Here is a 15,123-nt window from a genome sequence, read left to right as displayed (position 1 = left end):
CTTCCTGGTTTCAGTGGGGATCCATCTGAAGATCTTGCGGGGCATGCGCAGGGTGTTGAAGCACGAAGATGAGACGGCGTTGACTTGTCTGGTCATCGACAGAGAGGAGTCCAGGATGAAGCCCAGGTTGCGTGCGTGGTCCGTTGGCTTGGGAGCGGTGCCCAGGGCCAGGGGCCACCAGGAGTCATCCCAGGCGGAGGGTGATGATCCCAGGATGAGGACTTCCATCTTGTCTGAGTTCAGTTTAAGGCGGCTGTTCCTCATCCAGTCGGCGACGTCTTTCATCCCTTCGTGTAGGTTGGCTCTGGCGGTGGTGGGGTCGTTGGTGAGGATCAGCTGGGTGTTATCGGCGTAGGAGATGATGTTGAGGTCGTGTTGGCGTGCGATGGCTGTGAGGGGGCCCATGTAGACGTTGAAGAGGGTTGGACTGAGTGAAGATCCTTGTGGTACGCCGCAGATGACTTCCGTGGCCTCGGATCTGAACGGGGGAGGCGGACTCTCTGGGTTCTTCAGGCGAGGAACCAGATGATCCACTCCAGTGCTTTCTCTCGGATTCCGATGTTGCTGAGGCGCTTCACTAGGGTGCAGTGGCAGATGGTGTCGAACGCCGCAGAGAGGTCCAAGAGGATGAGGGCCGCTGTTTCCCCGTTGTTGATCAGGGTTCTGATGTCGTCGGTGGCTGCAATGAGGGCGGTCTCGGTGCGGTGGTTGGCCCGAAACCCGGACTGCGAGGGGTCGAGGGATCCATTCGTCTCAAGGAAGGCGGCAAGCTGTCTGTTGACGGTCTTCTAGATGACTTTGGCCGGAAAGGGAAGGAGCGAGATGGGACGGTAGTTCTTGAGGTCGGTGGGGTCCGCCGTTGGTTTCTTCAGGAGGGCGGTAAGCTCGGCATGCTTCCAGCTCTCCGGGAAGGTGGCGGTGTGGAAGGAGGAGTTGATGATGTTCCGGAGATGGGGTGCGATGATGGCGTCAGCTTTGTTGAAGATGTGGTGTGGGCAGGGGTCGGTTGGTGATCCAGAGTGGATGGAGTTCATCGTGCGGGTGGTGTCTTCGGTGTTGATCGGGGTCCAGTTACAGAGGGTGGTGGTGGCGGGCATTGGTTCGGCGGTAGGGTGCGTGGTCCGTGCTTCGAAGCTGTTATGTATGTCGGCGATCTTGCGGTGGAAGAACGTGGCGAGTGAGTTGCAGAGGTCTTGCGAGGGAGTGATGTCGTTGTTTCCAGCGCTGGGGTTGGAGAACTATTTGACAATGCTGAAAAGTTCCTTGCTGTCATGGGCGTTGTTGTCCAGTCGTTCTTTGAGTGCCGACTTCTTGGTGGCGCAGATCAGCTGGTGGTGTTTGCGGGTGGCGTGCTTGAGGGCGGTCCTGTTGTCTGTGGTCTGGTCGAGCCGCCAGGCTTTCTCGAGGGTGCGGCAGTTCTTCTTGGATTCCTTGAGTTCGTTGGTGAACCAGGGGGTTTTCTTGCTGCAGGGTCTGCTGGGAGGTTTCTTTAGTGGTGCGAGGTCATCGGCGCAGGCGGTCAGCCACTTGGTGAGGTTGCTGGCTGCTTCGTTTGGGTCCGTTGTGTTGGTGGGTGTGTTCTGGCTGAGGGAGGGGGTGAGCTGCTCGGCGGTGATCTTGCTCCAGCTCCAGCGGGGAACCTGTTGTGGGTGGTGGTGGGTCGCATTTTTTCTAAAGCTGAAGTGGACGCAGCTGTGGTCGGTCCAGTGGAGTCCGGTGGCGTGGCTGAAGGAGATGTGCTTGCTGGATGAGAAGACGGGGTCAAGCGTGTGGCCGGCGTAGTGGGTGGGAGTGTTCACCAGTTGCTTGAGTCCGAGGTTGGTGAGGTTGTCCAGCAGGGCGGTGGTGTTTCTGTCGTTGTTGTTCTCCAGGTGGAAGTTGAGGTCCCCTAGGAGGATGTAGTCGGCGGAGGGCAGGGCGTGCGGGCTGATGAAGTCTGCGATATCTTCGCTGAATTGTGTGCGTGGTCCCGGGGGTCTGTAGATGAGGGGGCCTCGGAGGGTGGTCTTGGGGTCAGTGTGTATCTGGAAGTGCAGGTGTTCGGCGGCGGTGAAGGTATCGTCGGAGTTAGTCGAGATGCGGATGGTGTTCTTGTGTACGATGGCGATGCCTCCTCCCATCTGGTTGACGCGGTCCTTCCGGGTGATCTTGTATCTGTCCGGGATGGCTATGGCAATGTCGGGCGCTGAGGAGGCGTTCATCCAGGTTTCGGTGAGGAAGGCAACATCCGGTGCTGCCGCGTCGAGCAGGTCCCAGAGTTCCATGGCGTGCCTGTGGATGGAGCGGGTGTTCAGCAGGAGGCACTTCAGGTGGTTGCTGCAGGTGCTCGACTTGGCGGGGTGGTGCAGGTCCGGGGGCAGGTGAATCGGCAGGCTTGGCAGGTGAAGGGTCCGTGGGTGCGTCTCGGGGTGGCTCGGTAGCAGGCAGGATTCCTGCCGGCATTGAGTGCGTTGAGGGTGGCGGCGTCGTAGGTCCGTCGAGTAGTCTTGCATCGGCGGGAGCCAGGGGACCTGCCGCTGGGTGCGGTCCAGGCGCGGACGGGTGCAGACGGACTTGCATTTGGCGTGCCTTCGGCGCACAATATGCGCATCCGCGCGGTCACCATTTAAGGCTAAGTAGGAGGGAGGAGCAGCTGGGAGGCGGGAGCGGGGAGGACACGGAGCAAAGGGGGCATGGCCGCGTGTGAACGGCGGCGGGAAGCGGAGAGCAGGGCGGGCAGGCACAGGGGAAACGACAGTAACAAGATGGGCACAACTATACTAAATGCAAATAAAACAGCAGATACGGCGAACAGCTGGGGAAGGCAGGCACAGGGGAAACAACAGCAACAAGATGGGCACAACTATACTAAATACAAATGAAACAGCAGATATGGCGAACAGCTGGGGAAGGCAGGCACAGGGGAAACAACAGTAACAAGATGGGCACAACTATACTAAATACAAATAAAACAGCAGATACGGCGAACAGCTGGGGAAGGCAGGCAGGCAGACGGCACAACGAGGCTGCGAGCAGCAGCAAGGGGCACACACACAGCTGGTGGCCGTGCGGTGCGGGGGTGTCCTGAGAACAGGTCACACTCACCTGCGCCGCGCGGTCGCCATTTAAGGACAAGTGGGAGGGAGGAGCAGCTGGGAGGTGGGAGCGGGGAGGACACAGAGAAAAGGGGGCGTGGCCGCGTGTGAACAGCGGCAGGAAGCGGGGACCGGGGCGGGCAGGCACAGGGGAAACAACAGTAACAAGATGGGCACAACTATACTAAATACAAATAAAACAGCAGATACGGCGAACAGCTGGGGAAAGCAGGCACAGGGGAAACAACAATAACAAGATGGGCATAACTATACTAAATGCAAATAAAACAGCAGATACGGCGAACAGCTGGGGAAGGCAGGCACAGGGGAAACAACAGTAACAAGATGGGCACAACTATACTAAATACAAATAAAACAGCAGATACGGCGAACAGCTGGGGAAGGCAGGCAGGCAGACGGCACAACGAGGCTGCAAGCAGCAAGGGGCACACACACAGCTGGTGGCCATGCGGCGCGGGGGTGTCCTGAGAACAGGTCTTCATCGTGCTAGTGAGGGTACCCTGTTTGCTAAAGGAATTTTAAAGCCAGGTCAATATGGTCACCAACTGCGCAGTAAATGTTTTATGGAATGCAGAGGTAAGGCCATCCTGGCCAGGCTCCTTGTCCAACTGGAGTTTTCCTATGGCTCTGAGGACTCCCTTCACTATGATGTCCCCTTCTATGTAGAGAGCATCAGTAGCGGTAGGCTTGTCAGACAAGCTTGAGCTATATATTCAGAGGCTTCTGTGTGACTGAGCCACTCCGCTGAATATAACTCAGCATGAAAGTGGTCAAATTCCACTGCTATACCTTCATCATGGGATATCCTAGGATCAGACGGACTCTGAATTTCTGTAACCCACAGGCGTTGGACATGGGCCCTCAGATGATAGGTGAGGAGTGGCCTCGCCTTATTGCCACCAAGCATAATACTTCTGCTTAGTGCAGAGAAGGGTGTATTCTGCAGCATCCAAATCTAGGGCTTAAAGTTGCTTCCTAGCCAATGTGAGTTGGTGTCCTATCTTATGTGAATCAGATTGACTGTGGATATTCGCTAGGGCCTTCACTTAATTCTCCAATGCAGTACGCTTGTTCCACCTATCTTTGTTGAGTTTTGTGGCTATAGGTATAAAAGCCCCCTCACTACTACCTTAAGAGTGTCCCAATGTAGTGCTACTTAAATATCTGGGTTATCATTGGAACCAATGTAGGCCTGTATGGTGTTTCTTATTTCTGTAATGGTGGCCCCGTTGGCTAATTACTTGGGGTAGAGACGCCACAAATTGCTCTTTTTCTAGGTGTCCCCTCACTCACCAGGGTTGCCCCTTGGTGACATGCTTCATCATTGGGGCCATCCCAGTCCTCTACGGGCTGGGGCGTGCTGCGACTTGCGAATTACGTAGGAGCACTTACAAATGACTATGTGTGGTGCAGATGTGATAGTGAAGTGGACTAAGTGATGTGTTAAGGGATCAATTTAGAAGCAGAGAGAGATCCAAGAAATGCAGTCACAGTCAGAGAAAAAGACAAAGGATACTGTATCTGTATGTTGTTGTAGTTGTCCTGTTGAATTTGGTAAGTAAGTTGCCTGCAGAAAAAAAATCCTCTTATTAGCGGCACTCCTCCATTGCAGCCGACGCTTAGTCCATCGACGTTGGTCACCAGAAGACACCCTGTAAAAAAAGCACAGCATGGACAAACAATTGAACATAAACAAATCTTTGGGTACAAACCTATCCATCAATCTTTGAAAGTGCATGCACTACTGCATGCATGTCAGTGAAAAGTAAGTAGTACTTTCGACAACTGTGGAAGAAAGAATGCGACAGTACAGGGCGTGTGTGGAATTATTGATAACTATATTCAACATAAGGTCTCTGTTGCCAGATACCTGAGAGCCTTGCTGGTCACTATAAATCCATTCACAACACTCAATGGGGTTGGTCTGGAAGGTATAGTAGATAGAAAAGGAGAAATTGCTCTTTTTCTAGGTGTCCCCTCACTCACCAGGGTTGCCCCTTGGTGACATGCTTCATCATTGGGGCCATCCCAGTCCTCTACGGGCTGGGGCATGCTGCGACTTGCGAATTACGTAGGAGCACTTACAAATGACTATGTGTGGTGCAGATGTGATAGTGGAGTGGACTAAGTGATGTGTTAAGGGATCAATTTAGAAGCAGAGAGAGATCCAAGAAATGCAGTCACAGTCAGAGAAAAAGACAAAGGATACTGTATCTGTATGTTGTTGTAGTTGTCCTGTTGAATTTGGTAAGTAAGGTGCATGCAGAAAAAAACTCCTCTCATTAGCGGCACTCCTCTATTGCAGCTGACGCTTCGTCCATCAATGTTGGTGACCAGAAGACACCCTGTCCACTGCCTGCCTGATGCTGAATTGTGGCTCGCTAATGTGAAGCCTGACTCCATCCTTTTTTCCCCATTGCACAGACTGAAACCCGGCCTGTAATTATTCAACGAAAAACAGGAAGTGATATAATATTACAACACCACTGATAAATAAATATAAGGTATGTAGGCTGTGGAGTGCAAAAAGTCACACTTTGATTTTCCTAGTAGACAGTACAATATTTTTGAAAGTGCGTACTCTGTCGGAGTCACCTTTTCAAGGATAAATAAGTATGGGCAAATTAATGTAGCGGATCTTTCCCCTCAAGCTAGGTGTCCTGTAAACTGTGTTTTAGAACAAAATTAGATCTTCCCAGCAGTGCTCCCACCCAGACTCTTACTAAAGCCAGTCGCAAAAATGTAGAAGACCCCCAATCAAATCTCAAAAAACGAGGCCTAGCAGAACACTGGTGACAAAACGTACTTTGAAAGTAAAAGTAGGCCCAAGTACCCCCTTACCCACCGTGGATTGCATTCAAACCACTTGCAAGCAACCAAGCAAAAGTATCCATAGCCAGCATCGCTCCAAGACTCGAAAAAACCCCCACCCAAACACATGCAATAGAAATACTGCTAACCCTAACAAACCCTAAGTTAAGAATAGTGGCAAAGGCTTTCTTTAACTATGCCAAATCCCCCCTTTCCCACCATGGATTTTCTTCAAATGACTTTCAACCAAAATTACACATTCTCACGAGTGCTCTAAGACCCCAGAACTCAGTTGCAAAAATCTAGAACACCCCGAAACACATGCAATCCTGCTGCTAGGGCTAACGCTAACGCTAACGAACCCCAAGTTACAAAAAGTGCCAAAAGGCTTTTCCGTGAGGATTTTGTCCCAACCACTTCTACCCGGTATTAGACCTTCCCAGGAATGCCCCAAGACCCGCCAACCCACCCGCCAAGAAGCATAACACCCCCAAACAGGCCAAAAGCAAAATCTCATACTTGCAATATTCCTCGGCCTTCGGTCCAAACGCGCTGCGTAGCTAGGCCATAGGTCCGGTTTGCCACCACGGATTTCCTGAAAAGCAAATGCAATCAAGATTAGAGTGTCCCAGCAGTGCTCCCAGACCCCGAAACTCACCCACAAACACCAGGAAGCCCCTCAAATAGGCCCCCGAAAACGCTACATTGAGCAAAATGTCAGAAATAGCAAAAAAAAAATCGGCGTGGATTTTGTCCAAACCACTTTTATCCGGTATTAGAGCTTCCCAGCAATGGCCCCAGAGCCGTCAACCCAGGAGAAAACGAGTAGAAGACCCCCAAACAGCCAAAGAGCAAAAGTACAAAAATGGGGACTTAGTCATTTTTTTCCAAATTTCCCAAATCACTCCGCGCGCGCTCTGCAGCTAGGCCCTAACTCCCCTCTGCCACCATGGATTTGCTTCAAACCTCTTGCAAAGTAAAGTATATATAGCCAGCAATGCGCCCAGACCCCGAAACCCACCCACAAACACCAGGAAGCCCCCCAAACAGGCCCCCGAAAACGCTACATTGAGCAAAATGTCAGAAATAGCACAAAAAAAAATCGGCCTGGATTTTGTCCCAACCACTTCTACCCGGTATTAGACCTTCCCAGGAATGCCCCAAGACCCGCCAACCCACCCGCCAAAAAGCATAACACCCCCAAACAGGCCAAAAGCAAAATCTCATACTTGCAATATTTCTCGGCCTTCGGTCCAAACGCGCTGCGTAGCTAGGCCATAGGTCCGGTTTGCCACCACGGATTTCCTGAAAAGCAAATGCAATCAAGATTAGAGTGTCCCAGCAGTGCTCCCAGACCCCAAAACTCACCCACAAACACCAGGAAGCCCCCCAAACAGGCCCCCGAAAACGCTACATTGAGCAAAATGTCAGAAATAGCAACAAAAAAAAATCGGCGTGGATTTTGTCCCAACCACTTCCACCCGGTATTAGACCTTCCCAGGAATGCCCCAAGACCCGCCAACCCACCCGCCATAAAGCATAACACCCCCAAACAGGCCAAAAGCAACATCTCCTACTTACAATATTTCTCGGCCTTCGGTTCAAACGCGCTGAGTAGCTAGGCCATAAGTCGGGGTTGCCACCACGGATTTCCTGAAAAGCAAATGCAATCAAGATTAGAGTGTCCCAGCAGTGCTGACAGACCCCGAAACTCACCCACAAACAGACGGAACCCCCCCTAAGAGCACCTCAAATGCAAGCAAGTCAGCAAAAACACTAAAAGATTTGCGCCTCGGATTTGGTCCAAACCACTTTTATCCGGTATTAGAGCTTCCCAACAATGGTCCCAGAGCCGTCAACTCACCTGCAAAGAGGTAGAACAACACCCCCACAAGTGCTGAGTCTTTCTTCATTGGGCGTAAACCAGCCCTCTGCTTTGATGGAAATAGGAGTCTGGAGGAGGAGGATAGAGGAGCATGTTCTTCTGAACTTGTGAACCTGAGGAATGCAGACTGCGGCACCTTCAAATCAATTAGCAAACCAGTGAAGACAGTTCTGCTGATGGGCTTGTTTTTGTGATTATCTGATTAAAGTTTGAAATATATTAACTGTGCACAACAAAGAAAGACAGACACACAGGAATAAAAGTGAATAAGGACGAAAAAGAAAGTTATTGATTCGTTGTCTCATTTTCAGGGCTCGGTATCACGGTCCAGGAATAAGAATAAGGCTTCGTCATCATACTCTGCGAATTCAGGCAGGGTGAGCTCAGTGTCACCTGACAGAGTAGAAATTCCCTCATCTATGTTGCTGGCCACCTCGTCTTCATCCGGCGTGCTTTCTCGTACTCTGAAATCTGGTGGTGTGAGGTGCTGATTCATCTTGATCATTGTTAACCTCTCCACATTTTTGGGCGAGAGGCGGCTCCGTTTGGAAGTTACAATGCCACCAGCAGCACTGAAAACACGTTCAGAAGACACGCTTGCGAGTGGGCAAGACAAGTAGTTTAAAGCCAGGTTGGTGAGCTCTGGCCACAATTCTTTTTTCATATTCCAATACGCCAATGGGTCAGCATTAACATAGACCTCTGTTGAGTCATTCAGATAGTCCTTCACCAACGACTCAAGGTCCTCATCCAAGGTTCCTCCACTTTGCTTAGCTGTTGCTGTGCCTCTGCCCTTTTGAGAACCATGCCCAAGCCGAGCTAGCCAATCCTCTTCAGCCTCCAATGTTTCTGTTGTGTCTGGTGCAGATGATCCGGTTGCCGGTGTCTTTAACGGCTGAGAGGTCACTTGTGCCACAGCCACAGGTGCAGAAGTGGATTGTTTTGACTGGGGATGGCCTGCTGATGTACTGCCATTTCCTTCAATTTTCTGCCGTTCTCTTTCAAACCTCTTGGCTGACAAGGCTAGCCAACGTTTGTACTTTGGAACATGTTCATCATCAAAAGGAAAGAATGCTTGGCCTGCCAGCGCCTTTTTGTAGCGTGGATCCAGAATAGTAGCACAAATGTAATGCTCTTCTGAGTGGATCATTTTAAGAAGTTCATCACCTTGTAGGAGCTCTAATAATTTCTCAGCCAGAACAAAAGAGTCTTGTTTTTTTACATCTTTTTCAAACACAGAACACACCTCCTTCAGTTGGTGCTCCAGCATGTACAACAATGGGATAGCTTTTCCCAAATTACAGTCCTCCTTGCTGACTGCACGCGTGAAGAACTCAAAAGGACGAAGCATGCGTGTCAGGCTTTGAACTATGTTCCATTGCACCACACCCATCCTCAGGTCCTCCTGAGCTGTACCCTCTGTTAAGAAATATTGATCGAGTACCGTATACTGCTCATACAGACGCTCAAGCATGTAGAAGGTTGAGTTCCAACGTGTTACCACCTCCTGGATGAGTGCTTTCACTGGCATTTGACGTTGATATAGCAGGCTCCTCAGCTGCTTCCGGGCCTTAAAAGAATGGCTGAAATGGTTGCACATTTTTCGGCAGGTGTCCAATACTTTGTACGCTGCACTGCCTTTATTACCCAAGAATTTTTGGACAACCAGGTTTATACAGTGCGCCAAACACGGCACTCTGAAATAGTAACCCAGCCTCATGGCCTTAACTATATTGGCGCCATTGTCCGTGGAAACATAACCAACCTGGCGTTTTTTTGGGGACAGCCAGTTAAGGACCTTTGTGTTAAAGACATCCAAAATGTTTTCTGCTGTGTGACGTTTCTCCAAACCAAACATGGCTAGTGTTGCATGTTTCCGAGCAGCTTTAAAAACAATGTCCGCGTCAACACCTGCGTTTAGCTTTGCTTTAGCCCCTGAAAAAGAGACCCAGTGTGCAGTTGTGCACATGTAATCAGCGCCTGCGCCACTGGTCCACATGTCTGTTGTCAGATGTATAGTGTGAACAGCACTCTTCTGCAAAGCTGCCCCAATCACCTTCAGAACATCTTCATGTAGTGCTGGAACCGCAACTCGGGCAAAATAGAACCGGCTAGGAACCTTCCATTTAGGGCAGAGCGCTGCCACTAATTCTAGAAAAACAACCCCTTCTACAAAAGAAAAAGGGAGAAGGTCCAGAGCTAGCATTTTAGCCAGCTTAGTGTTATACAGACGCGTCAGTGGGTGGTTGCGTTCATATTGCGCTTCTGTAAACAACATCTTTTTAATGTTGCCCTGGACCAAGGATTTACGGGATGATGATGATATCTTCGACCCAGTTACGCTCGCTGATGAACTTTTCCGCATTGATGTCTCACTCTCTCCCACACTCTTAGTGTGGCTCACATGGGGTGTGCTGCTGACAGGGGTACTGGGTGTAAGTGAAGTGTTTGAATTGTCTTCTTCCTCCTCGTCATCATCAGATGAAAAATCAACGTTTTCATTACGTGCAATTCAGGCTTCCTTGACCGCCTCTAGGTGCGCAAACCATTGGACAGGGTGCGCTCTCCTAAGATGACCTCTCTGGCCTCCGGTACCATAGTTGGTACCAAACTTACCACGACTTACTCGAAGTTTACACATGCTACAAATGGCTACGTTTTCCATTCTTGGGCAAACACTAAAGAAGTCCCAAACTGGAGACTTGAAATGTCTTTGGGGGCCGGAGGAGGCGGCGATACTGGTGGTGGTGGTCCTGCTGCTAATGCCAGATGAAGTGGAGGATGTGGATTGCCAAACTTCAGTACGTTTTGCACTTTCACCACCACTAATTGAGGTCGAGGTGGATGGAAGTCCCTTCTTGCGAGGAAGAAATATGGAAGCGGTAGGTGTTGGTGTACTAGTTAACTCCAAATCCAATGATTGTTGTGTTTCCATTGACTCCTCGTCGACATCATCATCACGCTCAGCAGCTTGTCGGGATAGGGTCAAAATGTCTCTTTGCTGCATGCCCGCTGGGGCTGCAGTGACCATTATGATGACTGGATCGTCGTCGTGAAGGGCTTCATCAGCAGCAGTATGCGTCACTTCTTGTTGAGCCTCATCACACTCCATAGCTATGAGTTTTTCGACGACCTTCCTTTTACGCTTAGGTATCTTTGTCAGATCATGGTGTGCCTCACTCTCAGGCTGCCGTGGTGGTACCCATTCGTCATCCAGATCATCAGTAGGAGGTGAGCTTGAAGAAGATGTAGACACCCCCCTTGATCTTTTCCTTGCTAGGGATGTGGTAGACAATGAATGATCATCAGGAGGAGTGGCTTCCTCAAATGATACCTCGGTCTGATTGTCAATTTCCTGATGTGCCCCTACTTCGGGAGGAACAACTATTGTGGGCACTTGTGACCCTCCATGCACCTCTGCTTGCGCATCTCCTTGCGCTGCCTCTCCTTCCACATGTACTTGGGCTTGTACTACTTGCACATGTTGTTGTTGCGGTTGTGGTTGTTCAACACTTGTCAGATGAGTTACAACAACCTGTGTTGATTCAGGGACATTGCTGCTACTTTCTTGCGATGAGCCAACATCACTGGTCGATGGTGATTGGAGAAGTACACTGACTGCCTCTGAAGCACTCAAGGGCTTTGACTTAAGTTGGCGTGGTGGTGGAGGCACTGAACCCAATGGAGCGGGGGTGCTGCTCCCAGCTTGGTCCCCAGCAGATCCTGCTGCTGCAGGCGTACTTTTTTTTTTGCTCCCAAAAAACGTGGTGGTTGGCACACCAGCCTCCTTGGTAACTTGCTTCTTCTGCTCCTTACTAGCAACTTTCTTGCTAGAGGAGCTACGGAGACTTTTTTTTGGGGCCATCTTCTTCAGAGCAGGTCAGACAGCAGGCCGCAGTTGCACGAATTGTAGAGTTGTCTGAGGCCAGACGTGACGTCGCGTGACATTATGCTGCACACACACACCGCTGCAGGACTTCTTCCTGGCACTGGTGGTTCTCTTGAGTCTTGTGCACCTAAAAACAATGGAAGACAGAGGAACATCAGTTCAGTTATACACCCCAAAAAAATCGAAAAAAACACCAGAAAAATCAGCACAATCCCATTCCATCCATGCCCTCCATGATGTTTAAGTTCAAGACACCCCACAGAAAGACTAGGCCCATGCTAGACTCAAATACCCCTGGTGAAAAGGCCACGAGTACAGCCCCCAAAAACGAAAATCACTGAAAAATCAGCAGAATCCAATTCCATCCATGCCCTCCATGATGTTTAAGTTCAAGACACCCCACAGAAAGACTAGGCCCATGCAAGATTCAATACCCCTGGTGAAAAGGCCACAAGTACAGCCCCAAAAAACGAAAAATCACTGAAAAATCTGCACAATTCCATTCCATCCATGCCCTCCCTGATGTTTAAGTTCAAGACACCCCACAGAAAGACTAGGCCCATGCAAGACTCAATACCCCTGGTGAAAAGGCCACAAGTACAGCCCCAAAAAACGAAAATCACTGAAAAATCAGCACAATCCCATTCCATCCATGCCCTCCATGATGTTTAAGTTCAAGACACCCCACAGAAAGACTAGGCCCATGCAAGACTGAATACCCCTGGTGAAAAGGCCACAAGTACAGCCCCAAAAAACGAAAATCACAGAAAAATCAGCACAATCCCATTCCATCCATGCCCTCCATGATGTTTAAGTTCAAGACACCCCACAGAAAGACTAGGCCCATGCAAGACTCAATACCCCTGGTGAAAAGGCCACAAGTACAGCCCCAAAAAACGAAAATCACTGAAAAATCAGCACAATCCCATTCCATCCATGCCCTCCATGATGTTTAAGTTCAAGACACCCCACAGAAAGACTAGGCCCATGCAAGACTCAATACCCCTGGTGAAAAGGCCACAAGTACAGCCCCAAAAAACGAAAATCACTGAAAAATCAGCACAATCCCATTCCATCCATGCCCTCCATGATGTTTAAGTTCAAGACACCCCACAGAAAGACTAGGCCCATGCTAGACTCAAATACCCCTGGTGAAAAGGCCACAAGTACAGCCCCCAAAAACGAAAATCACTGAAAAATCAGCACAATCCCATTCCATCCATGCCCTCCATGATGTTTAAATTCAAGACAACCCACAGAAAGACTAGGCCCATGCAAGACTCACTACCCCTGGGCATGAAGGTTGAAAAGTAGGCAAAATGGTTGCAGGCCTAACAACAATGCCTACATTCAAAATGGCCACTTGCCTCCCAGCACATGGCCAGGGCCTGTAGCAGCACTCAAAATGGCCCCCAGCCACATGGCTGTCCCTCCCCATGAACACCCCCAAAAATCGAAAAACACTGCAAAATCAGCACAATCCCATTCCATCCATGCCCTCCATGATGTTTAAGTTCAAGACACCCCACAGAAAGACTAGGCCCATGCAAGACTCAATACCCCTGGTGAAAAGGCCACAAGTACAGCCCCAAAAAACGAAAATCACTGAAAAATCAGCACAATCCCATTCCATCCATGCCCTCCATGATGTTTAAATTCAAGACAACCCACAGAAAGACTAGGCCCATGCAAGACTCACTACCCCTGGGCATAAAGGTTGAAAAGTAGGCAAAATGGTTGCAGGCCTAACAACAATGCCTACATTCAAAATGGCCACTTGCCTCCCTGCACATGGCCAGGGCCTGTAGCAGCACTCAAAATGGCCCCCAGCCACATGGCCTGTCCCTCCCCATGAACACCCCCAAAAATCGAAAATCACTGAAAAATCAGCACAATCCCATTCCATCCATGCCCTCCATGATGTTTAAGTTCAAGACACCCCACAAAAAGACTAGGCCCATGCTAGACTCAATACCCCTGGTGAAAAGGCCACAAGTACAGCCCCAAAAAACGAAAATAACTGAAAAATCAGCACAATCCCATTCCATCCATGCCCTCCATGATGTTTAAGTTCAAGACACCCCACAGAAAGACTAGGCCCATGCTAGACTCAAATACCCCTGGTGAAAAGGCCACAAGTACAGCCCCAAAAAACGAAAATCACTGAAAAATCAGCACAATCCCAATCCATCCATGCCCTCCATGATGTTTAAGTTCAAGACACCCCACAGAAAGACTCAGTCCACCCACCACTGAGTACCCCTGGGCAAAAGGCCCCAAAACAGCCCAAAATCGAAAATTCCAAAATTGTAGTTGCAGCAACTGTAATGGCCCAAACAAACTTACTTGTAAAATTTCTAATCCAACAGTGATCCAAAGAAAGTCAAAAAGGCCTCAAATCCAAATATCCAGCAGCATCCACAAAAAGTAATCCTTCCAGCTCCAGATCCAAATGAAAAGTGACCAGGAGATGGACAAAGCACTGGGAGGAGCCTGCTGGACAGGAACAGGAAGTTGAAGACTGTGGGGCACTTCCTTCCTCCCACCCCCCTCCCCCTCTCCCCAAAATGGACTCTTCGCTAAAAAAGTGCAGGCAAATGTCAACCTAAGGAGTTATTCAGATAAAAATCATCATTTCAAGAAGGTTTATGCTGCTTGCTGGTGGATTTCTTGTGCAGAATTGCAAATTTTATATTTTCGCTTGTGCGAGATTGTTGCTGCTTGCCGCATCTCAAAGCTCGCAATTGCGAAGTACCGCGAGACGTGATCTCGCCGTACTTGCGTTAGTTGGCAAGCCGCGATTATGTAATCGCGCTTGCCAAATTCCCGCGGGATCCCGCAGCAAGATCCAAAATGGCGCAGCAATCGCAAAATATCAAGAAAAATAACTCGGCAAACGATGATAAACGCCGTGCGCCGCAAAATTGTATCACCAAGAAAAAAAAAATCCGCTGCGTGCGAATTTGTGGATTTTGCGGGAAATTCGCAAATCTCGCGGATTGCGAATTTACCGAAAATCCGCAAAATCCGCGAGCGTAACGGATTTTCTGCCCATACTTAGCATAGAGTACTTGAGATTGGGCATGGTCCGACAAGGCCCCACCCCAATGTTTGCATGTGCAGCGCTCCCTTGATAATATATTAACTACACCCTGTCTGCTGCCAGCATCTGCTGCCTTGGAATCACAAGCGTTATATCGCTCCCACTCCAGGGGCGCGGCCTGATCGCGGGCTGCGGGGGGCCGAGGGAGGTATCAGCCTGCAGCCGCAGAGAAGGGATGCCCGGACTGGACCCAAGATGGCGGCCGCCATTGCACAGACTGGCTCCTGAGCAAAGGGTGTACTGATAGAGGGGCCCAACACAAACTTCCCTGGAACCCACATTGACACTTGCAGGGGGGGTAGCGCTACCCTGGTGCCATCACGCTTGCGAGTGGGCCCAG

Source organism: Lissotriton vulgaris, chromosome 12 (assembly GCF_964263255.1).
Source record: "Lissotriton vulgaris chromosome 12, aLisVul1.2, whole genome shotgun sequence".
In the NCBI taxonomy this organism is placed as follows: domain Eukaryota; kingdom Metazoa; phylum Chordata; class Amphibia; order Caudata; family Salamandridae; genus Lissotriton; species Lissotriton vulgaris.
The sequence above is the reverse complement of the archived record's forward strand: the minus strand, read 5'-3'. Positions refer to the sequence as shown.